This window comes from Camelus ferus, chromosome 19 (assembly GCF_009834535.1).
Source record: "Camelus ferus isolate YT-003-E chromosome 19, BCGSAC_Cfer_1.0, whole genome shotgun sequence".
Classification (NCBI taxonomy): domain Eukaryota; kingdom Metazoa; phylum Chordata; class Mammalia; order Artiodactyla; family Camelidae; genus Camelus; species Camelus ferus.
This window is the reverse complement of record NC_045714.1, coordinates 12,854,558-12,878,865: the sequence shown is the minus strand read 5'-3', so window position 1 is coordinate 12,878,865 and position 24,308 is coordinate 12,854,558. Positions and strand designations below refer to the sequence as shown.

Here is a 24,308-nt window from a genome sequence, read left to right as displayed (position 1 = left end):
TTTCTCCACATTTGCTACGTTTCAATAAACAGCGCACATATGCACGCACACACACACTGGTTTGGGGTCTATTTTGGTCAATGTAATATTAACAGTCTGGAAGGAAAAATCCAGACAGTATCACATCTCAGGGACACACTGATAACAGATGTCCTCCCAAACCCGCTGTCTGACGTGCCGGGAATTTCATCAACCACGTGGGTGAGGAAGCAGCAGCACGAGGGGCCACTTGGCTTCTGAACGTGGCCTCCACACCCACCTGACGGAGCCCGGGCCTCTAAAGGTCAAAGGGGAACACAGTTCTGACTGCCGGAGGGGCTGTGGAGCTGCATGGAAATTCATCTTAATTAAGCCAAATTCAGTTTCAATCGGAATACCACTTCTTTATCCATTCCACACAATTTAGAAAAGAAGCATATTTTTTAAATTACCAAATGAAGGCTGCAGGAACAGCATTCGGCCAAAGCAGCCCATCCACACCAACCCTGGGTGCCATGATCAGAAGTTGGCCGTGACCAGCAGACTGGCCACCGTGACAGCATCTGGCCACACTAGAGAGGCGGCCTGTGTTTGACTCACATACCAGCTTGAACAAAAGGTGTAACGTGACGTCCGTCCCCACACTGGAACTCAGATTTCCACCCCCTTGTCAGGGAGAATTTTCCGCAGCCTGGGGTTGGTGGTGACATACGGCGTGAACACCAGGAGGGCGGACCTTCAGGGACCATCTCAGAAGCCGCCGCACCCCCTGCACTAGGGAGGACATCAGGTTCTGCCGTAGACATGTCGCAGGGCCAGCTCCCACGGCCAGAGCTGAGCACGGGCGCAGAGTTAAGACACGACCAACCCCTCCCCGGAGAAACAGCGGTAACTTAAAAAGAAAAAAAGCAGTTTTCTCCTCTTACCTCTTCCTGCCACTAGTCTCTTCTCTTCCTTCCTCTTCTCCAGCTTAAACCTGAATCTGCGAGACTCTCCCCAGAGTCAGCATAAAGTGCCAGCTGCTGACTGATTAATCTCAATCAGCTGCTCCTGAAGAGAAAAAAGAAAAGAGAAATCAGGTCAGCATTCCCTCGCACGGGGCCAGGGACAGCGGCTCTGCGTGGCTGTCCACCCGAATGTCTCTCTCCAAAGGCTCCGTGTGATCAGGATCCAAAGGGAAGGTGATCTGGGAGAAGACAGACTGTGAACAGGAAAAAGGAAGCTGTGAGGCCTAGGCCGGGGCAGGATGGGAGGGAGACTGCACCCCAAGAGGAGAAATGTCAGGACCGAATCAGACACTTAACGTGCCCGGCCGGCCCCCAGAGCGCCGGTCTCCACGCATCTTCCCCTGGCAGAAACGGGGCCACGGGGCTGAAAGGAAACAAGAATCTGGGCACATTCGGGGCTATGACTCATTTTTAAGCTCATGACATCAGAGAGTCCAAAATGCTAGTCAAGAACAACCCCGTCTTGAGAGTTCTAGAGCAGCAGAACATTCTAGAGCAGGGAAGGCCGTGCACCGAGGAGAGCTGTTACCAAGGAGAAACCATGGGGTAAGGGGCTGTTTCTGGGTAGTTTAGGTACAAGTTAATGCACACATCCAACCAGCAAGTATTCACCGGAAACGTCCCACGTGGTAAGTTCCTGGCTCTGTGCAAGGGGGCACGCAAACTGAGTAAGAACTGGTGTCCAGTCTCAAGACGTTTCCAGTCTAACTCAGCAGAGAAGTTCCCAGGGGCTGGGTGAGTTCCTTGCACGACACCACTCTGTACTGTGGCAGAGGCTCTGCTGTTTGGCTGTGGGCTCCATCCCCACCCGCTGGCTGTGCTCCTGGACTAGCCCTTCGAGAAGCGTCCACTTTTCCCGCTAACTAGCTGGCTGCTGAAGAGTAATGGGAGCGGGGGTCTAGATACTCCTATTACCCACCCCTCCCTGGCACAGCTGCAGTTCGGGGCACTGACGCCTGGATAAACACGATTTTGAGATGCTCTGCCCAGCGAAGTGCAAGCCCCCCTTTTCCAAGGGACAGGAGAGCAGGGCCGGTGTGGAGCTGCGGCGGGTGGCTATTTTGGGGCACCTTAAAATAAAGCCTCTCTTGAATGTATCCTGAGGGTGGTTCTCAGGCACAGAGGGTATGTACATGAGGCGTCTTCCCCTGCTCCGCGGCCTCCGGCCAGACTCCAGCAAGCAAACAATGAGTGTCCTCCTGGGTTCTGGTAGTCGGCTCAGCCCTCCCTAAGTGGCTCAAGAAACTGAAGGGGCTGTAAATTCTCCCAAAGGTTTTCCACTGGTGGGTACACATGAGAAACCAAATGATGATAATGTTTCTTTCAGAGCTACGTTGTTCGCAGAAATGGTTCTTAAATTTTATCTTTTAACTTAAATCGTTATTTCATGGCCATCAAAGGCTTCTCAAGCTCTTCTTAGAGATGAATTTTGTCTCAGAACGGAATTCCATGCTTCATTATCTTGCAATGATTGTGACTTTTAGATGATCATTACTCACTTTTTTTTTTAATGGGGGTATTGGGGCGAAAGCAATGTGGTAAAAATATGGGTTGTTTCCATTATGGACGGATTCAGATTATTTCTGAAGATAGAGCTATCCCATTTTTTGAAGCTGGTCATGAGAGTATTGTTAAACAAAGGTAGAAATTAAAAATTCAGAATATATTTTACATAATTAGTATTTTAAATTTGTGTGATTTAAGCATCATTTAAAAGAATGATTTGCTATACTGTAATTCCCACTATAAATCTCGCCTGTAATATATACATTAAAGCACTCTGAGATTGCTCTAGAATGTGAATTACTAAGTGCTGATGAATAATTTTGAATAATGTGACTGCTTTCACCATTGAGTGGAAAATTAAGATTGTGGTATCGCTCTATTTAGAAATGATTGGTTTGCAAGAGTGAAACTCACAGCTGTTTGGCCCCCTCCAAACGAGGGTGCTTCCAGAGCAGAGCGGAAACTGGGACTCCGAGCGTTTTTCATGCTAAAATGTTTCCATTATGAAGAAATGTTTTTCTTTAGTTGCCTGGAATGACAAGTTTCTCGGAAATTGCCAAGGCAAGAATAGAGACTGTGTCACAGTGGGTCAGGGTGCGTGTAGGGCGTGTGCTGGCCTGGCTGCAGGATCTCTGTGGTGACACAGTCTGACTGGTGGGGACAGGGCGTGAGCACCAAGGCTGATGGATTTTGGCCGCACGGTGCGGGCAGGTCTCAACCCTGGTGCAGTGGTGCCTTCCCAACTGTGGGTTTCCCTGGACCCAAGACTTTCAGTGCTGATGTCGGGAGAATCTGAGGCCAGTGGGGATGGCTGGTCACCCTGACAGATGAGGAGGAGGAGGGAGGGGCTGGTGGTTATACTACGGCCAATCACGAGTTAGCACTCGCAAGGCCCCCGCTAAGGGCCAGCCCTGTGCTGAGCACGCACAGGTGTCACCTCTTCAGCCCTCACAACAGCCTCACGGGATAGGCATGGTCGTCCTCCTTTCACCAGTGAGCAAGGCCTGGGTAAGTTGGGCAACTTCTCTGAAGTCACTTACTTAACAACTAAGGGCGCTTTGATGCAAACCCTGACCGCTCGGGGACCATGGGCAGGCTCTCGGCCCCTTTGTTAATATTAAACCCAACAAGAACCACCACCATTTCTTGGACGTTTAATCTGAATCAGGTCTTGTTCTGGATGTCTGATACACCTACGCATGTTTAGCCTCCACCAGTGCTGTGCAAGGGTTTACGTCCCTGTACTGCGAAGGAGGAGGCCGAGGCTTTGAGGGGAGGAGTGTCCCGCCAAGGGCACGTCCTTGCCCGTGGTCAATGAGTCCAAGATTAGGGTCCACACCTCCTCGACTCCAGGGCTCTTCCCACCTCCCCGCTCTGCCTTGCTGTAGCTCTCCAGAGCAACGCTCTTGCCACTGGGAATTTTTCCACTTGTGGGGAGCCAGTGTCGAGGAGGCAAATTGGGGTAATTTAACCCTAACAGACTCAGACAACTAAAGATCCCTTCTACCACTCACTCCCAATCACTGAGCCCCGTGGTGGCACAAGGAGCCACCATCCCAGGCTATCTGTAAGCTCACCCCCTCATCTCCAGCCCGCTGCAAATGGGGACCACACTTGCTGCCAACTGGCTAGTACTTAGCAAACATTTGTATACCTAAACACAGAACGCTTGGATTCTTCCTGTGTTGAAACAGTTTGGTCTTCCTAACCAGTTTAATTCCCTCTCGCTTGTTTAATTGTGCTACGCAAAGATTTCTGTGAAACTCTAATTAAGGACCATCTGACAGTAAACTGGGGCAGAGTCAGGGTTCAAGATGATAGAAATGTTGGATTTCTAGAGAGTGGATTGTTGAAATAATCCCTTAATTCAACCATTCTCAAATGATAGCCCACAGACTTCTCCCCTAGTGGAGTCCACAAGGGGATCTAAAAAGGTAAAGCTATTGTCATCGCCTTTTGCTCTGTGTTGACATTTGCACCAGATGGGAAAAAACAAAGACAGTGGGGCAAAGCTGCTGGGCCTCTGGCCTGGACCGAGGCACCGGCCACTAACGTGCTAGCGGTCACAGCATCCCTCACGGCCACACACTCCCAGCTCAACAGCAGCAACGCACAAGCCTATCTCAGCTGAAGATGTTCTTGAAAAAGCAGTAAAAATTGTTCATTATTGAGCATATAAGTTTTATGGTATCTCACACTCAATTACATATCATTTTGATATTCTGTGAGATGAAGTACTCAAAAACACTTTGCTACCCAGTAAACAACGGTGGCTGTCTCAAAAAAAAAAAAAAGCTAATTCAACTAGCACTTTTTCCTGGAACACTATTCTTCCCTGAAAGAAAAAAACAGACTGGCAGACACATTATTGTTTTTCACACTTAGGTATTTGGAATTGGTATTAGAATTTGAATTAGAATTTGGAAAGCTTGTGTTTTCCACCTTGAGTTTTATGCTTCCCAGTACTTAATGATTTTTCTGATGAGATCAGCAGTGATATAAATAAATGTCCATTTTTGATATTGGACAGTGGAGTATGCCTACATTTGGAAGACCTGCCCAAGACTCAGTAGAAGCTCACACAGTGTCCGACAGATGTCGCTGTGTTTAAATATTCCAGGACACCCCTGTGAATTCACTGCAGCATCCCAGAGGGCTTCAGTGCATGTTTGGGAATTACAGAGCTGCCTAAATAAATACAAAAATAAATAAACAAACCCATGCATAGAAGTTATGAGAGCATTATCAACCACTCTGACTTAACTGATGTTACAGAACGCTAACCTAACAACTGCAGAATGCATGTTCTTTTCAAGTGCACAGGTGAGTTCAACAACACAGACCTCATGCCAGGCCATAAATTATCAGCTAACTCAGAAGTACAGAGACCATATAGAATACATTCGCTCATTACAGTGTAACTAAATAAAAATTAAATAACAAGAAGATGTCTAGGAAAAACGTTATTTGGAAATTCAACAACATGCCTCTAATATATACTGCTAATCCATGGTTCAAGGAAGAAATTAGAAAACATTTCAAACTAAATAGGAACAAAAATATGATCTATCAGCCACGGTGGTACTTGAGGGAAAAGTACACTTAAAATGTTTATATCAGAAAAGAAGAAGGGTCTGCAATCAATCGTCTAGTGTCTACCCTGTAGAAGCTAGAAAATTAAAAGCTAAGTAAAAGAATTAAAATAATAAGGATGAGAATAACAATCAATGAAATAGAAAACAGACAAGCAAGAGAGAAATTTAACAAAGCCGAAAGCTGGCTCCGAAAAGAGGAACAGAATTGGCGCAGCCCTGTCTAACTTACAAGGGGACAAACAACAGGGACACAGTCCCAACACCAGGAAGGAAGGGAATATTGTCCTGACCTACATTCTACACAGTTTAAGTGGAAAATAAAGAAACACTGGAAGTAAACTGTATATGAACAGAATTTGAAAACTTAGATAAAATGGACAAATTCCTTGAAAAATACAATTTACCAAAACCTAGACAAGACAGAACGCAAAGTCTGAGTAGACTTCTATCTGTGAAAGGAACTGAATTTGTTAACACACTCATTTCTGCAAAGAAAATTTTAGCACCGGACGGTTTCACCGGTGAATTCTATTAAGTATTTAAGGAAGAGATAGCACAATGTGTACATAATATTTTTAGAAAATAGAGAGATAATCTCCAAATCATTGTATGGAGACAGCGTGCTACTGTGCCAAAACCTGACACAGGTACTATAAAAAATTATAAACCAGTGTCCCTCACGAACACAGGCACAATCACTGTTCCTTAACAAGTGTTAGCAGGTTGGAGATGGTTTGTAAGTATCACACAGAAGCATTACACAGATGAGATTGTGGGAAATACATACATATTTCTACAAAGATGCAGACGAAGTAAAATAGCTAAAAGCTAAAAATACTCCTTCTAAATGAGAATAAAGTGAAAGGAAAGAGGAGCTGTGACTTACTCGTGCGGTCTCTGTAGTCTCTACAGCTCTTGGTGAAACCACGTATGAGTGTAATAAACCTCTGGATTCTATATTCGACTTTATAAAAACCATATATTGTGTGTATTGTTTTTATAATATTTTTTAAATGGTGTTAAAAAACAAAAGCCATACACAGCAATCTTTGATTCTGCATAATCACCATGAAATAAAGGAGTTTGAAATTTGGTGACCTCTCCTGCAGAACACAAGAAATGCCTCCTCCCCCGGACGCAGTAGTTCAGGGCATGGAGCTGGGACAGCTGCTCAGTGACTCTGCCCTGCTGGCCCTTCCCAGGCTGAAGAGTAGGCCTGTCAGGGCCTCTTTATGTCCAGCAGGCTATAAGGATGGATGCTGGAATGGAGCTTGGCGTCCAGGTCCCATTTGGCACAAGAGATGAGACCTCCAGCCAGAAGCAAGTGACTCCACTAATTTGTTCCAAAGAGGGGTGGGAGGACATGAGAATGGCCATTTCCGACCACGAGTGTCATGAATACCAATGGAGAAATAAATTCCCAGTGTCTGCAGGTTGGGAAGTCTGTCATGCTTGGCCGACCAGAATGTAGGGCTGAATTTAAAACCAAAATCAGACCTGCTAATTGCTCACTCATTGCCAACTGTTTGAAAAAAGCAAACATATTAATGTGGCTTTAACTTTTTACAAGGTTTTTGTTTGTGTACCCAGATGGGAAAGTACACAGAATGTTACTGGGGAAGGGGAGTCAATCAGTTTGGAAAACAACAGATAATGTTTCTGTTTTAGTATTGAACGATTTCTACCTCTCAGGGAGTTGCTTAATGTCTACAGAGGTCCTCTGATACATAATTAGAACAACTTATCTAAATGCCCGCTGGCCCATCCAGAAGGGTGAATAATAAGAATATTTTTTAAGGATGCTGAAATTAAAAAAAAAACTTATTTGCACAATTCTTGGCTGCTCTGAGGAGCCTTTATATGGGCCATATTAATTGGGTCACTAATTCAATAGCAGCTTGAAAAAGTCGTTGCCTCAAAGTACTCATGGAAGAACAAATGCTTTCCAAACCATTCTAATTCAACAGAGACCACGGGAACGCAGGGGTGAGCTCCCCGGGGCAGGGCTAGGCATGGACAGACAGTGCATCCAGTCTTCACGACACCCCGCAGAGGAGGGCACTCAGGGCCATTACAGATGAAGGAGACTCGGGGAGGTGAGCTGGGTTCTGGGGACGTCTCAACTCGTCTGCACCCAGCTGGGATTCAAGTTCAGGTCAGCCTGTGCCCATCCCAGAAACCCACTCTGCCTTTTACATTAGGTCTCCAAACACCTTGTTTTTCTTTATGGAACATTCCAGAACTGATGCCGATTCCTTTTGCCCCGTAAGGTCAGTAAGCAGACCTTGTTGAGACCCACAGAGTGACAGATTCCTTAAGACACTTACAGCCCGAGCTCCATCCTCTTGGTCAAAAAGTATTAATGTTCTTCCAAAGCCCAGTGTACAACTGGTGCGTGAGTCAGGCCGAACAGGACTGACCTCACTCCGGACTCGCTGACCCTCATCCTCCCACTCCCCTCAGTCAAGGACATCACCAGCCATTCTGTCATATCTTTCTTTGTCTCATCCCACACCCACCCCGTGGCCCCCAACCCTGAGGATATCCCCAAGACAGCCTCATCTCCACCTCCCTGCAGCCCCTACGCTAGCTCAGGTCAGGCCACTTCCCACCTGGACCAACGTGGCAGCCCCACGGGGGCCTCTTCATTCCATTGTGCTCCCTGCCATGCTCTGAGCAGTACCCACTGTGTTTGTTTTAAACGCATACAGGATGTGGCAGGCAGCGCAATGTCCCCCATGAAGACCCGAGTCCTACTCCCTACAGCCTGGGAGCCTGTTAGGTTAGAAGCTGACTAAGGGCGAGCAGCCTGGATGCCCCAGGTGGGCCGCTGTGACCACGGGCATCCCCGGAATCCGGGGAGAGAGCCAGAGAGAAGGCGGGGCAAGGAGTCCGTGCACCGTCACTGGCTTGAAAATGACGGAGAGGGCCGCGAGCCACAGAATAAGGCGGTCTCTAGGAGCTGCAAAAGGTGGGGGAACATGTTTTCCCCCGGAGCCTCCAGAAGGACACAGACCCGCTGACACTCATGTTAGCACAGTGAGGCCGTGCTGCAGGTCTGAACATAAGACACCGAGTTGTGTTGTTTTAAGCCCCGACATTTATGGTAATTATTTGGAACAGCAAAATGAGAAACCAATATGCCCAGTGATGTCACCACCTGCTCAGAACGCTACCTCCTTTCCACTGCTTTCAGGAAAAGCTCAGCCCCTCCGGGTGGTCAGTGTCCCCGTGGGAGGGGGCCCACTTGACGCCAAACCTCCCTGTGCATCAGGTCCTTCCTCCCTGCCCCTCGGACCCCAGGCTCGGGCCCCTTGCGTCCCGGGACTGGGGCCCCTGCCTCTCCCTCTCCCCTTCCCTCCTCCCCACTCCTCCCCCCCGCCTCCTCCCCCTCCCCCTCCTCTAGGCCTCAGTTCTATCACCACAGGGTGTTCTGTGCAGCAGCAGCACTGGGAGATGGTGCAAACGCACATTCCCAAGCCCCCGGCAGCCCTTCTGGATCCTAAACTCTGAGGGTGGGGCCCCAGGCGATCGGGAAGTGCACACAGGTTGGAGAGGCGCTACGCTGTTCACTCCCCTCGCAGCCTGGCCCCAGGTGCCCGCCTCTTGGCCCTGCGGCCTGTTTCTCTGGCCTCCCCTCCCACCCAGACGCCCCCAGGTAACTCCAGGAGGGCGGGGGCCTCATCTGCCTTCAGCTCTGGCACCTAGAACAGGGCAAGCCACGGAACAAGCACGGAGTATGTGTCTGTGGGGTGGGTTACTGGGTTTATTTCCCAGAAGCCGCCCCGGAGGAGCCATGCGGCAGAGACCAGGGCAACAGAGGGCTCTGTCCTTGAGCTAACACTGCGGCAGAAAGGTCTGTTTTCACCTAGCGTGGGACAGGCTGTGGCAGGAGCACGTGGGGGCCTGGATGAAGGCTCCTGCGCAGGGGGTGACACCTGGCTCGCCACAGCCCCAGGGCAGACCCCCCCCCCCTTGGTGTCACCCCCTCCATCAGTGAGCTGCTGACGAGGAAGCTCCCTTAGTGCCACGACCTTGTGGGTCTCATTCATGGCCGCCCCATCCCTGGCACTGGGACAGTGCCTCCAAGCTAGAGGATGTCAGGAAAACCAAGCTGACCGAATGGACGTGCGCAGACTCTGAAGACAGAAGAGTCTTAGAGGGATGTGGACAAGTGGACCAGGTTTGGATTTTTTTCACGTCGGTTTGGGTGTTCTAGCTGGAAGACACAGCAAGTGTCAAAGAATCTGAATTGCGACCATTTGAGAAAAGGCCACAGACCCGGGTGGGAGGGGACATAAGAGCACCTTGCTGCAGGGGGACAGTGGCACCAGCAAAGCCGTGGTTCTAACTGAGGGGCATTAACCCACGTCCAGGCAGAAGGCTGCAACACAACCCCATGGAGGGACTCACGAGGCACGGGCTGAGGAGCTGCAGTGGCGCCGGCGGGGTCGCAGGCTGACCCCGCCTGGGGAGGAGGCACCCCCGCAGGAGAGGGGACTCTCAGCAGAGAAAGCAGGCCGAAACTTTCCATTTTAATTCTGAAAATAAGGGATGGGCTGGTTTGAACTCTGCTTGAAACTGTGGGACAGGGGCCATTTAGTTCTTTCAGGGCCATGGGGCCAAATAATTTGCACCTTTTCACAGAGCGGTGAGTAATCTGAGGTAGATTCATCACCACACATCACCAGCTGGCCTTTGGGTACTAATCTGATCACACGTCTCCCTTCAGTGAATTTCCAATAAAGGGTGTTGTGCACTTCTACTTATTTAAGATGAAAAAAATACAAAAGAACTCTTCATTATCAAACCTATTCTAATTCAACAGATGTCCGACAGGTGAAATGCTCCCCAGAGCACGTGTGGAGACAAACACGCACGTGCTGCGTGCAGGTCCAGGTATCTCTGCACGTGCAAGACACTGAGCGCAAAACACCGTTGCAACTAAAATTACACCAAAACCTGTAGCGCTTTTTGTCTCCTTATCAAAAATGCACTGAGCCATAGCTCAGTGAATATATTCAGTGATCTAAGCTATTCATTAAAGGTAACAGAACAGAAAAATAACTTCTGATACACAGCCATTCCAACATGTTATGTTTCAGAGTCTTTGCTAAATCATACTGTCAGAGTTCACTTTATTTTACTATTGAGTCAATGTAAAAGAAAGAACTCTCTCTCTCTCGCAGAGATTTCTCTCTTTTAATACTCAGGACCCGCTCTGCTAACTTTAATACCTCGACACTTCCAGACTTAATTTACTCCTCGGAACAAGCTATTAAGTATGCATTGCTGCTTTGTGCCTTCTCCGCGAACCATTCCCTTTTTTAAACATACGACCACATAGTAATGATCTCCTAGGAGAGGGCTTTATCTGGGTTTGGTGTTTAACTGAAAATCACGATGCCTAATTTGTGTGCCCATCCAGAATCCTTCACGTGATGTCCAGGTATTTTTTATTCATTAAAAAGTCAACCATATGGCTGTTCAGATGATATTTTCCCCTACGTAGATGGATTGAGAATTAATAAAAAATGACTGCATTATTGAACAGATGAAGTAATTAAATCACTGCAAGGTGAACGCAGTAACTCTGCGGCCAAGAACTGACACTGCCACGGAAGGCTGCTGTGCCCAGATGTGGCCAGAAATCGGGCTGTTTTGAGAATTTGTGTGCATGAGTAAACACTGCGGCCGCTATAGCCTGGCAAGCGCTGCTTATTCTGCAACTTAGGACTGCATTCTGACTCCAGAAATGCCTGGAATGCAAACTGATTCTAATTTAAAATGCTGAAAGATTCCAGTGTAAAATCAATAAAAGAAATGCAAAACTGAACAAATAAATAATGAACAAAATAAGACCTCTTCTTCATAAATTTTATTTTAGAGCATCAGAAACATGTCATATTTTGCTCAGATGGAAAGATTGAGAAATCCCAAGGTAAGGAAATTTGGCATAAAATATGAGGGGAAAAGAGTATCGAATTTAGAGACGTGTCAAACGCGGCAGATGCAAAAACTAAACTAAACAGCCAGGAAAGGCCCCAAATCGCCAAGCAAAGCACAGCCGCCCACGTGCTAAAGGCAGGGCCGCAACAGCCTGAGTTCCTGCCAGCTGCCGGCTTCCTTCCTTTCCCAAGATGCTCCCACCGCCCGGGCCTGCAGCTGACTGCAGGATTCTGTCCTCAGGGATCAGATGCAGCCCCGTTCTCCTGTCACTCACAGTCCCATGGGAGTCACAGGTCAAAACCAAAGTAACACACTTCCTCACAGTAAGGTTTTGAAAACTCCACTCCATCCCCAGCTTAAAACCCCCCAGAAGCTCCACAGTGCACTTTGAATAAAACCCACAGTCTCCCAACCGTCCTCTCTAAGTTCACTTGTCCACTGTCTTCCCCACACTCTCCCCTCCCCCCCCCCCTTCTGATCCAAGTTCACTCCGACCTCAGGGCCTCTGCACTGGCTGTGAGTGCCTCCCCCTGAAGTGCTCGTTCTCTTTATCCCTGTATGACTAGTCATTCTCCATCACCTCAGCCCACTTTATTTCACACCAGGTGAGCCCTACGTCGGGTCAGTTAAGGACAGCCTTATAACTGGGGTCTTCCAGGCACTTGGACATATTAAAAGATGACAATTCTTTGAAAAAGAGTCTTTGATGGGCTTCAGCTCTGCTGTCCTCCCTCTGGTGGCTCTCAGGCCACATGGGGGATGGGCACTGCTCTTTTTCAAGGCCACTAGACTTCGAGGTTGGGGGTGGGACCAGGGAGAGTTAAATGCCACAAAGCTCATTGTTCTCACCATTTTCAGCCATTTCTCTTTAAAAAAAAAAAAAAAGGCAAAACAAAACCAAAACGCAAAACACCAAACAAAATACCCTCTTAGCACTACTAAAGTCTTTGGTTAATTTTTAGAGTTCTGAAAAAAATTACTCTGACCACTTTTGCCAGACTTTATTTTTTAAATGGAAGAGCGAATTTCAGAGGTCCCTCCCTGTCATTTCATTTCCCTTCTTCCTTATTACCTGTTTAAACTTCCGCTCTTAACTGGCTCACTCTCCTTATCAGTTAAGTAGCTTAAGTATTTCCCATTTTAAAACTTCCTCACAAATTCTCGAGTGAGCAATCCAGCTTCCTCTCTTGAAATGGATCCATCTCTACCCAGATCCATTTTCTCATCTCCCACTGACCCCTCCTCCAACTCCAATCTGCTCCCGGGCCCTTTATCTGCCCATAACCTGTCCCCCAAGGTTTCCAGAGGCCTCCACCTGCCCAAACCCCACGACCGTCCTCCAGACCCTTACGTGGCCTCTTAGTGCCAACTTCCTTCTGCAAAGTCTTCTCCTGGTGATAATCATTGACATTCTCCAAATTTTCACTCTCAGTTTCCTTTAAGGCACAACTTCTACTCAGCCAGGAAGTGTTCAATCATCAGAGACAGAGAGACAGAGAGGTGAGGGGGTTGAGAGCAGGGGGAGAGAGAGAGGGAAGGAGGGAGGGAGGGTGGGAGGAGGAGTGTGTGTCGGGGGAAGAGAGAGATCACAGACCTCGCTCCACAGGTGAGGTCCTCACTCCACACTGGGCAGTTTCACCAGCCCCTGGCCCTGAGTGCACAGGTACAAAGGATTCTCAGGTGTACGTCTTCAGCCCAGCCCCTCCTCTCTGATTTCCAACTGGCCTCTCCCAGTGCCCTCCGGCCCGGCCCCTGGACACCACACAGCACTGCAAGTTCAGTGGACAGGATTCAAGCCTCAGTAAAAAGCAAGCCCAGGAGTCTGTGGTCAGTGGGGACCTCCAGATACCACTAACACACCACATGGGGTAATGGACCTCCACTCAGGCCCTGAGCCCCTTTCAGACTGCTGCCCCTATGACTTTCTCTGAATCCCCCATCACTGCCGGCCTCACCAGCCCTTCCCCACACCTGCTCCTCTTCTATTGTGTCTCCCTGTGAATGGTCCCATTGTCCATCCTGTTCAGAAAATCGGAAACCAGTGACCCTTCTTGGCACCTCACTCTCCGTGCTCCACCCACCCATCACCCACCCCAGGGGTAGTCCACGTCCCTCCTGATACGGCCTGGCTCACAGAGCGGGCAGAGCACACCTCGTCCCACATCTGCATCCCATGAGGTCCACCTGACAGCTTGAAATTAGCAGACGCCACACCCCGCTGTCTCCTCCCTTGGAGAACTGGCCGGCAGCACCCCAACAAGCCCATGCTCCATAGTTTCTTTCAGCCCCCCCCCCCACAACAGGCCCGCCGCTACAGTCTCTGCCCTGCCTTGAATGCCAGCTGACGTGCGGGAGACCCTCCTTTCTCCTCTCTTGTCACACCCCACATTGAACTCAGAGTGTCTTTAAAGAAAAAGCAAAAACTAGACTATAACATGCTCCTGACTTTTATTTCCACTGCTGTTTAAAAAACATCTCCATCACAGCCAATGAATTTCCACATGGTCTGGATTCTGTCTGCCTCTCCAGGCATTTCTCAGCATCCCATTCTCCCTATTCCAAAAGAGACCAGTGTTCAGAAAAGGAGGAACGGCCAACGGGTTAAGTGTGGTAGAGACATCAAGTGAGAATATTAAAACAAACGAGGTGGACTTGCAAGATGGAAGCCCTGGGGTCCTGGAGCAGGTGGCTGGCTCCCCCACCAGCAGAAGGCGAGCCCAGTGGAGACAGGAAATGGTCTGCTCACTGCTTCATCCTCAGCGCTGAAATCAGACACCGCATGCAGCTGGTGCTCAACATGTTTCCCAAATGAATGAATGAATGAATGAATGAATGACAGAGAGGTGTGAACAGAACCAGACGGGAGAGGATGCCCGCCACCTGGCAGGGTCCTCACGCCCAAGCCCCTGTAGGTAAGGACAGCCACCACGAGGAGCGTCCCACCCCTCTCAGATCACCTGCACACACCGTGTGGATGAACACAGAGTGCATCCGATCCACTTGCAACTTTTGGGGAACAGCCTTTTCACCTCTGAGTTAAGCGACACTCTCTGGGACCTAGAGGGCCGTGCTCTATGCTTCGCTGGAAGGAGCCGTGACAGTCCCACAGCTGCTTCTTCACAAGCTCTGAGCTGGCGTGGAGGCAGGACCCCTCCCTGGTCATGATGCTTTGATTCCGTTCCGGGGCTCTCCATGGTAACATTGGGGAAAAAATGTTGATTTTTTTTCTTCTTTAAAAAATACACGTGGGTTATAGAATCGAAAGAGAGGAAGAGTTGGAGCTGGTAACAGATCCTCTGAGGGACCTCACAACTCTTCTGCTGTTCACCCTCCGCAGTTCATGATGGACGCAACCGATTCAGGGCTGAGCCGGCAGTCAGTCATCTGGAAAAGGCACTGACAGCCAAGATGGGCTGCCTGGGCCTGCGAGCCAGGAGAGCACTGGGGGCTTAGACAGAGGACGCGGGAACGTGGAAATCCTCACTGCGCTGCTTATTGTGACAAAGGGCCAATCGGAAGTCTCCAAAAGCACTGATTGTAGTTAAACTGGGGGGCATGGCTGGTGGCAGAATTCAGGCCCTCACAGCTGTCAGACCGAGGTCTCGAGCTTCTTGCTGACAGTCTGACCACCCTGAGGACCGAGTTCCCCAGCTCCGTCACTTGCTTTAACGAAGTCAGCATGGGATGGGGTCTCCTTTAGTAAGATCGACGTTAGCATCTTTTGTAAAGCAGTCACAGGCATGGCATTCCACCCCCTTTGCCACATTCAATTGGGTAAAAATAAGCCACCAATCGCGTCCACACTCAAGGAGAGGGGATTACAGGGCCACGAACTCTAAGAGGTCGCCCTGCAGTCTGCTCACAGTACTTCTAGACCCCAGTCCCCAGCCAGGGTCCCCACACACCTCTCACAGGGAAATAGCTCATTGCCACCCGCCACACAAACACTGTTACCAGCCAGCGCCTAAACCATCCAGACGTTTCCAGACAAGTGCAAAGCTACTTATTTGCCACATGAGAAAAAACAGTCCCAGCTCTCGTTAACTTTCAACCCGGTGCCAAGAAGCACTCTTCAGTTTACTGGTCAGAACATCAAATGTAACCCTATTTAACGAAACACAAAACAGCAGCCCGAGGAATTTTTTTTTTAAGAAAAAAACGAATTTGGCAAATATGAAATCCAATGTAGATTCTAGTAATTCCTTTATTTACACTGAACAAGTCATCATCATGCCAAAGGCCTGGCTCATTTTTCCTGCCTGTTCTGCAGGGAACAGGTTTATAAATACACACTGAGACTCCCGGAGACGAGCCTGTTCCATTCCTCATTCTAAGAGACAATTGATCAGTCGTACCTTGAAGTCATTTTTCAAGGAATAACCATCAATATTAACAGCTGCCAGCCTTTCCCATTTATAATCAGCTAAAAACAGCCCTTCCCCACGGGGAAAATGTTTACATGTCTAATCTGGGATTCATTTACAGCTCCCAGGGTGGGAACCGGGCCTTATGCTGTGGATCCTTGGAGGCGCAGCCTTCCAAACCCCTGCTGACAAGGAGCGCTCACATGCAGACTTGGGAGAGAGCTGATTAGCAGGTGCCCGTGCAGTGCCTGCCCACTCCCTCCCCGACACGGAACACCTGCCTTCCACAGGGAGGTGGACACCCGTGTAATGCAGCAGAAAACCCCACAGCTGGGGATTAGAAGGGCCTGAGCCGGAATCCCTGCTCCACCACTAACACACTCAGGTCCACAGGCAACCACTTAAACTCTGAGTTTGGGCCCCCTGGTGCAAGCCCGCGGGAAGCCGTCACCCGTCTCATGGGATGCTGAAGGGGATGTGCGCAAAGTGCCTGCAGCATGAGACCCTGTGACTTGAGCTGGGAGCATTTGGCAGGCGGAACTCTATGGTTTGGGGCACTGTGTGTCTTTAAAAACATTGTGGTATGGAAAATTCCAGATGTAGATGGGAGTAGAAAGAAAAGGAAGATGAGCCTCGTGCATCTATGGACAGAAATCAACAAGCACTGGCTCTCGCCAACTCCTCTCATCCAGACGCACAAGCACTTCTCCCTCAAGTCATTTTGAAAGAGAACTCAAACCTCGTTGTGTCTACAGATACGTCAAAATGTTCCTCTAAGCGTCTTCATGTCTGACCACAGTACTGTCTTGCACTAAAAAATAGTAATTTCCTAACACAACAAATCACACCACTGGTGTTCATTTCCCAGTCATCGTATATATCCTATTTTATTTTTTACAATTCAGGTCCACACATTGCAATGAATGGATAGGTAACTGAAGTGTTTTACTTTCTGACAATGTCCTGTCATGTGTCCTAGATACGTTTCACAGACTGAGTCCTCATGGTGCCACATAACATGTCCCACTGCCCCTGACTTTTCTTCTCTTAAATTGCTAATTAAATCTAGAGGTTGCTGTGATAGTGCTTTAGTTTGCATATTTAACTTGCACAGTAAAACTGACGGGTTGTTTTTTTTTTTTTTGATGTATTGCTCTATGTCTGATGTTCGACTTTCTGTTTTTAAAATTAAAGTGGGATTTTTCCACCTTTGAAATGTTGACATTTGGGGCCAGGTAATTCTTTGCTGTGGGCTGTCCTGTGCACTCACTGTAAGATGTTTGGTCTTAGTCGTGACAGCCAAAAATGTCTTGAGGTGTTGTCAAATGTTCCCTAATAGAAGAGGAAGAATCACCCCCAGTTGAGAATCACAGATTTAGAAGATCAGAAGGACCGTGTCAGAAGTAGTAAAGAGACTTCTAGGCTTTCCATGTGGAAAGGTGAGCCCCCTACTCCAACCTCATAATCAACTGATTCGGAATGAGTTTGAACCATCCACACTTGCTCCTGGAAACTCCTCCAAACTGTAGCGCATAAGAGTGATTTGCAAGATAATTGGAAACTCTGGTCGGGAGCAAATTTGACTCTACCTGAGTTGCAAATCTCTTAAGAATGAAAAACATCAAAAAAGTATTGACTATCCATCAACAGATAATGGATAAAGAAGTGGTGGTGGCTTCTGACTATGACTCAATTAAAAAAAAAGTGGTGGTACACACACACACATACACACACACACAATGGAATACTACTCAGTCATAAAAAGAATAAAATAATGCCATAGGTACCAACATGGATGGACCTGAACATTATCATACTAAATGAAGTAAATCAGAAAGAGAAAGAAAAATACCATATGATATCACTTATATGTGGAATCTAAAAAAATGACACAAATGAACTTATTTATAAAACAGAAACAGACTTACAGACATAGAAAACAAACTTTTGGTTACCGAGGGGAGAGGGTGGGAGAGGAATAAATTGGGAGGCTGAGATTTGCAGATACAAACTACTGTATATAAAATAGACAAACAACAGGGTCCTACTGCACAGGGAACGACATTCAGCACCTTGTAACGCCCCACAGTGGAAAAGACCACGAGAAGGAATATGCGTGTGTGTAAAACTGAAGCACCACGCTGTACGCCAGAAGTTGACACAACTTTGTAAACTGACTATGCTTTAATTTAAAAAAAGTATTGAGTAAAAGATTTTGTAAAAGAAAAAGCTACTAGTATATTATGTTCTACTGGTGAAAAGATAATGTTTTCTCCCAGATTCCCCTTCCGCCTGGTGACAGCCAACATAAACGAGTCGAGCCAGGAGACCCACACCACCTCTCCTGTAGGCAGGACACCCTTGTGCAGCTTTTGGGAGATGACACGGGTTGCCTGCAACAATCAGAGCAGTTCATGCCTGTTTATCCTCTCTGTCCTCCGCCACTGCCAAGAAGGTTCAAGCTCCCTTTTTGGGAGCAGGAGAAGTGGCCCCAGCAGCCCACACTGGCTGAGCCTGAACATGCTCTGTGGTCAGACCTGTCTGATGGTCACACCCACGGCTTTGGGACTTCCCGGGACGGAGCTTCAAGAACATTCTAACCACCAATTTCCAGACTGTCCCACATCCCAGGCTATGTCCTAAAACTGGATTAACTTCTCACAGCATGAGAGACTCAGAGAGCGGCATGGAAGATGACAGGTGGAGGACCTGGGTTCAAGAGGCATCTCCGTGCAGGCCGTTCAGCCTCCTGGGTACCAGCTTATTCACCTACAAAAATGTTCATGGAACACATCCCTGGCACACACACACACACACACACACACACACACACACCCCTCTCATGGGGATCACCAGCAGAGGTGCCTTAAAGTATGCGTGTTCGTTCTGAGCATGTACCACGTAAATTTTACCTGTTTGTTTTTCAACAGATTCTGCAAGGTTTTGAGAAAAAGAGGAAGATGCAGACACTATTCCTGCTTCCCACTGGCTTGTGATCAACAGTAAAGGTGAGACGGGACAGCCTCAAACATCAACGACCCACAGAATATCGAGGCAGCTGCAGAATTGCATTGATGGACAAACAGCAAGAGCGGAGACCCGTGAAGATGGGTGTTTCTCACATATTCAGAATGGCGCTCTGTGCTTCTTGTCCTTTCTCATGTCCTTTAACTTTCACGAGCATCTTAGGGACTAAGTTCATCACTGCTCCCTTTTCACAGATGAGAAAATAAAGGCTCTGAATTTTCCAGCCATTTTTCCTCTATCAGACAGCTAACAAGGAGCATCATGGGTACTTAAGTTTCTCTCGGATTCCACTTTCTTATTTAATTGTGGCTTGCTTTTGGAAGACGTGAAAAAAAAAAGTAGCAAGCAGGGTATTTCATGATATATTGTGCTTGTAGGATAAACATCGATTTGGTTGCAATGATGCTTCCCATACCCCCTCCCCTAAAATACAACTTTTTGCTTTTAGCTTTTTTCTCTTTTACCTGAAAAAAAAAAAAAAAGACATTGGCAGATCACTTGAAAAGCTTACAGATGACTCTTGTAAGCATAATAACACCACTGATCAGTAGGCTTGGAGGCAAGACATGAGCTGGGATAAAATTATTTTTTTCCCAAAGGGACAACACACTTAGCAATAAAGTGCCCATTAGCAAACCCTGCCCAGCAGCGAAAAAACAGGCTCTTGCCACATGACTAGTGAGGGAGTGCGTGGAGATCTCAGCTGGAATGCAGAATTATTTTATTATGAAAAGACACTTGAAGTGAAATTTTGCTGAGAGAAGGACTTAGTCGGGACGGAGAAACACTTTGCACTTAGATTTCTTTATTGCTACACCACTGAACTCGAAGCATTACCCAAACTGTCGTTATAAATTCTGCATTTCGGGGGGTCAGGAACGAGCTCTAAAAATTGACTTCGTGCAGGCTGCAACTTGATAATCATCCTCTAAATGGATAACCAGTTTCTTTCATCATTCCGAGTGGCAGCTTAAAAATTAACACTCTTCAGAGTTCCAGATGTTCAAAAGAAATAGAAAATAGAATCTTCCTTCTGGTCCTCTCTTGCAAACCCTTTCTCCCCCAGGCAGTAAGGGGACCCTTCAATGGCATTCAAAGCCTGCCCGATGCCCCTGGATGTATAATCCTCTGGGACCGCAATCCCCGGGTGGTGGGGAGGCGGCCGTACTTACCTCTCCAGCACTGTCTCCCTCGGTGCTGGCCCAGCCCTCCCCTCCCCACAGTCCTCTGGGATGGACAGGGTTCTGGGCTGCCGACACTGGAATCCCTCTGGCTCCTGGAGTCATAAGGGAGAGGGGGACTTCCTGCAAGGCTGCTGGGACCCACAGGCTGATGGGTGTGCCAGGGTCTGGCTCAGGAAAGGGGAGGAAGCCCGGAGAGGCCCGGCTGGTCCTCGGGCGCTGTGCCTTTGCCTCCACTTTAACCTAGATAAATTCTAAACCCCGGATCGCACTGGCTGACACCCCGGCCTCAGGGTCTCCCTGCCCCCTACCACAGACCGCAGCCAGCCAGGGCCTGGCCTTGCCAGCTCTCCCACGGAGACAACACCCCACCCCTACAGGAGGCACACAGCCGGTTTCCCCAGTGACTGGAAGACGCTCCACTTCTGGGCGGCCTCAAGTGGGACAAGTGCCAAGTCAGCCGTCTTCCGGTTCTTAGGACGCTTCACAGTCCTGCGTGCTGGGGACTTCCACAGTCCTCTCCCCCAGATGCCTTCTCCCAACCCATAACTGGCTGATTCCTATCCATCCTTTAGAAATCAGCTCAAACATCTCTTCCTGGCCTCCAGGGACCCCCAGAACCTCCAGGCCAGTCTCCCCACACCCACTCTCACAGCGCCCCTACACCCCTTTTATGGACCTGTGCACAAAGGCAATCCTACACTCTACGCACTTAGCTATGAACTTCCCACCTTCACAGTTAAGGGGCGAAGCTCATGGCTGCAGGGGCCGCGTCGCACACTCTGCACCCCAGGGCCTGGCTCGGCACTTCCCCACGGCGAGCTCTTGGCCCCTAGAGAGGGATGCACATCTGGGCCAAACCCGGCCAAGCACGTTTGGGGAGGCAACTGGCCTGCGCTGGGAAGGTCCTCTTCCCGGTGGGGCCAAAACACAGAAGCTCATGCTCATTGCTGATCATCCCCGGCTCGTCAAAAGGATGCGGGTGGTACAGTGATGGGTTATTTTGTTCTTGTGTTACCTACCTAGTTATCCGTCTACCTACCTGTCTATCTAGTTATCTGCCTTGTGTACACACAGAGAGTAAAATCTATTAATAGTGGAAAAGCCCACTCACGGAAGCATTGGGTTTGCACAATCACAAGGTTACAGAGACGCGAGTGAGGCTGGAGCAGAGACCATGGCGGGAACCAGCGGACACTCCTCACAAAGTGGGTCGTGCCAGGGCGCCACGTTGGCTCTGCCAGCCTTCAGGTTCCTCAGTGGGAAAACAGCTGCCCATTTGTTTAAACAGAGTGTCTGTCCCCTAAATTCGGATTGCATCCCTGCCGGGAGCAGAAAGGATGGGGATGTGCCCTGTTCTGACGTGCTGCCATGGAGGAAGAGAGAGCGGCAGAGGTGGACTGACGTTAGGGAGGGGAGCTGACAGTCAGCATAGATGGATAATAGGAACTCAACCATCAGCAGCTTCGTCTTTTCTGGGCAAGGGTCTCAAGGCTTTACTCATTTGATTTAGCCCTCCGCCGTCTCCAGTAGGTGAGCATTAGAGATTGTCACTTTACAAGAGAAGACACTGGGATTCAAAGAGGGTAAGGGATGTGCCCCAGGTCACACAGCCGGAGCAGCAGAGCCTGGACTGGAGCCTGAAGCCCTGCCGGGGTCTCTGCCAGGGAACCACACCGTGCACTCCTCCTCCTCCTCTGCCAGCAGGTCCCCAAGGCAGAGATGTGCACGGCCCCCCATCTGCACAATAGCATCCGCTGTCTCCTGAGTCTCAGCTCACTGAGGGGAGCCCGGCTAAGCAGGACACGCAGAGCTCCCCACACACAGCTGAAGGAGGAAAGCGCTGTGGAGCGTGTGTCCCAGGGGGCCTCAAACGGCGGCAGGCGCCGGCATCACTGGGGACAGGTAAAGCCCAGCTGCTGGGACCTAGTTCAGGAGCTCGGGCGGGGGCTGAGCACGCACGTCCCCAGCAGACTTCCCAGGTGACACTGCTGGTCTGGGGAACACACCTGGGGAACCACTGGTCTCTCCCACCTAGAATTAAGGATTTGGGAGACAACGTGGGGCCCCAAGGAGTGCGGATGTGGCTTATTTGCCATGTTAAAGAACCACTCAGGACAGGCAGGGGAGGCGGCCCACACCTGCTGCCGGTGTTTCTCCCCACTCCCCTCCCCACCCCGTCCCCCTCCTCCTGCGGACGTGAGCAGTGCTGACGGGGAGTACACTGATGAAATGGGAATTTGTGTGATTTGGGAACTTACAGAGCTTCTGTCGGAGTTTAGCTTTCTGGCTTGTCCAGGGCGTCGCGCCATTCCTGGGGTATGAGGTGTCACCTGGCAATAAAAGCAGCGCAGAGGCTGCCAGCTGCATGGTTTCCATCTTCATTTACCTGACCAGGGCCCAGAGGCTACAGGGGCTAGAAAGACGCAGCTCCGAGAACACCCCCTTCCTCCTACAATCTTCATTTACTCAGTGGGGTCCCAGGATACACGGGTTCCATTGGCCCACGGCCCTCCACTGGAAAACTGACTCCTTCCTCTATTTCTTAATCGTCCGGTTGACAGGGACCCTGTTTGGGCTCCCAGGCCTACCTGTTTGCAGACAAGACTATGACTTAGAAAACAGCTTTCACAAACAGCAGAGGGTTTGTTTTCACGCTTTTTCAAAAGAAGACTCCTGTTTAGACTTGCCTGGCCATGATGCGCTGCTCCAGCAAGGAGAAGTAATTATGCTGTTGAACATCAAATGGGCCCCACAGGTGAACACCGTACGGTAACGGTGACCCTCCTTTGGGAGATGTTACGGTAGAGCATCCTCCCATGAATTAAGTGCCACATTTACTGGGCGCCTTCTATCTAAGCAGCCAGATGGGATTTATTGAGAAGTTTAGGGTGAGACCTTCATCCCCAAAGAGCTCAAAAGTCGCTGTGAATGGTACCAGTGAGCGGAAGGGCAAGGACTTGGCTTGGCCAAACATTCAGTGAGCCCTACAAACAGGGAAGGCCACTCACAGGCAGAGGAAGGCATGTCCTCCAGGCCTGGGAAAGGCTCTGGGGAGGCGGCCTCTGAGAAGAGGGGGAAGATCGCAGAGTTGGGGATAGGCTGTCACACAACCTCCCCTCCCGAAGGCACGTGACCGGGGACTGGTCAGCCCGCACACAAGGACACAAGGTCACTTCTGTCTATGTCCTGTCAGCTCTCCCAGGCCCCCAACACAAGTGGCTCAGTGGGCTCTACCCATGTCGGCACAGGGAGTTACAGAGGACATGGAGGGCTGGGGGTGGGGAGGCTCCCACCGCAGGGGCTCCCGGAAGGAGGAGGACGCGGGACAGCATGTTACCTCGGAGGCGGTCGCAGACTAAAGGGGTTACACAGAGAAACACAAACAACGCTTTGGCCAGAAGGGAAATGTTTATCAAAATGGGGATTAATTCATCAGAGGAGGGAACGCTTCAGAGTTGGTGGAACTAAATGGACTAAGTCAGCAGACCCTGAGGAACACGATGGGTTGGTGGGACCTTGAAGGGAAACCGCCGAAACAAGGAGAAGCAGGCGCAAGTCTGCAGAGAGTTCTCGACCTTCAGACCGCGTGAGAGAGAGAAGCAGAGGGCAGCTCAGAGCCCCCCGGCGGGATCAGGCGGAGCTGCACCCCGTCCTCCCTCCCCGGCCCCCCCTCCTTGCTCTCGCCAGCCTCCCCGAGGATCGGGGCGAAGCGTCCTCCTGCCAGAGCGCCTGCGCGGCGCCCCTCCCCGGGGAGCACCGCTGGGCAGCCCGACCTGAGATGCGGCGCTGCCAAGAAGGCCGTCACCATACAAATGCTCACGGAGACACACGTCCCTCCCAAGGCCTCTGCTCTGTCCTTTCATTGTTCTGTATGTTGGATTTTTGAAAGAAAACCAAACTGTACCCAGTAGTACAGATTTGGGGCTTCTTGGGGCAAATAATAAACATTACCAATACCCTCAAATATTTGAAGTCAGTCAGCAAACACGGAGTCCAGCACCAGCAGCTCCTGGAAGGAGCTTAATCCCAGATTAAGAAGTCACAGACGAAGAACACGTGTGGTTTCAGCACGACTGCAGACTCGCTTACGTCCGGAACCAGAAGGGCCAGCCCAAGCCTGAGACGGAAACCCCTCTACAGCAACAGGCGCGTGTTCCCACTGCAGGACGCAGCCCGTCCTTTGTTCAGCTGCTGCCA

The 24,308-nt window shown here is 49.6% G+C and overlaps 1 long non-coding RNA gene across 1 annotated transcript in view; it reads right to left on the bottom strand.

The window, feature by feature from the left end:
* LOC116657870 overlaps nucleotides 1-20,487 on the bottom strand; it is a 357,505-nt gene extending 337,018 nt beyond the window's left edge. The window contains exons 1-2 of the long non-coding RNA XR_004313024.1: nucleotides 20,100-20,487; nucleotides 906-1,029 (exon numbers count right to left, since the gene is read on the bottom strand). This is a non-coding gene — a long non-coding RNA (uncharacterized LOC116657870). The remainder of the gene's footprint in view (nucleotides 1-905; nucleotides 1,030-20,099) is intronic.
* Between the last annotated feature and the right edge of the window lie 3,821 nt (nucleotides 20,488-24,308).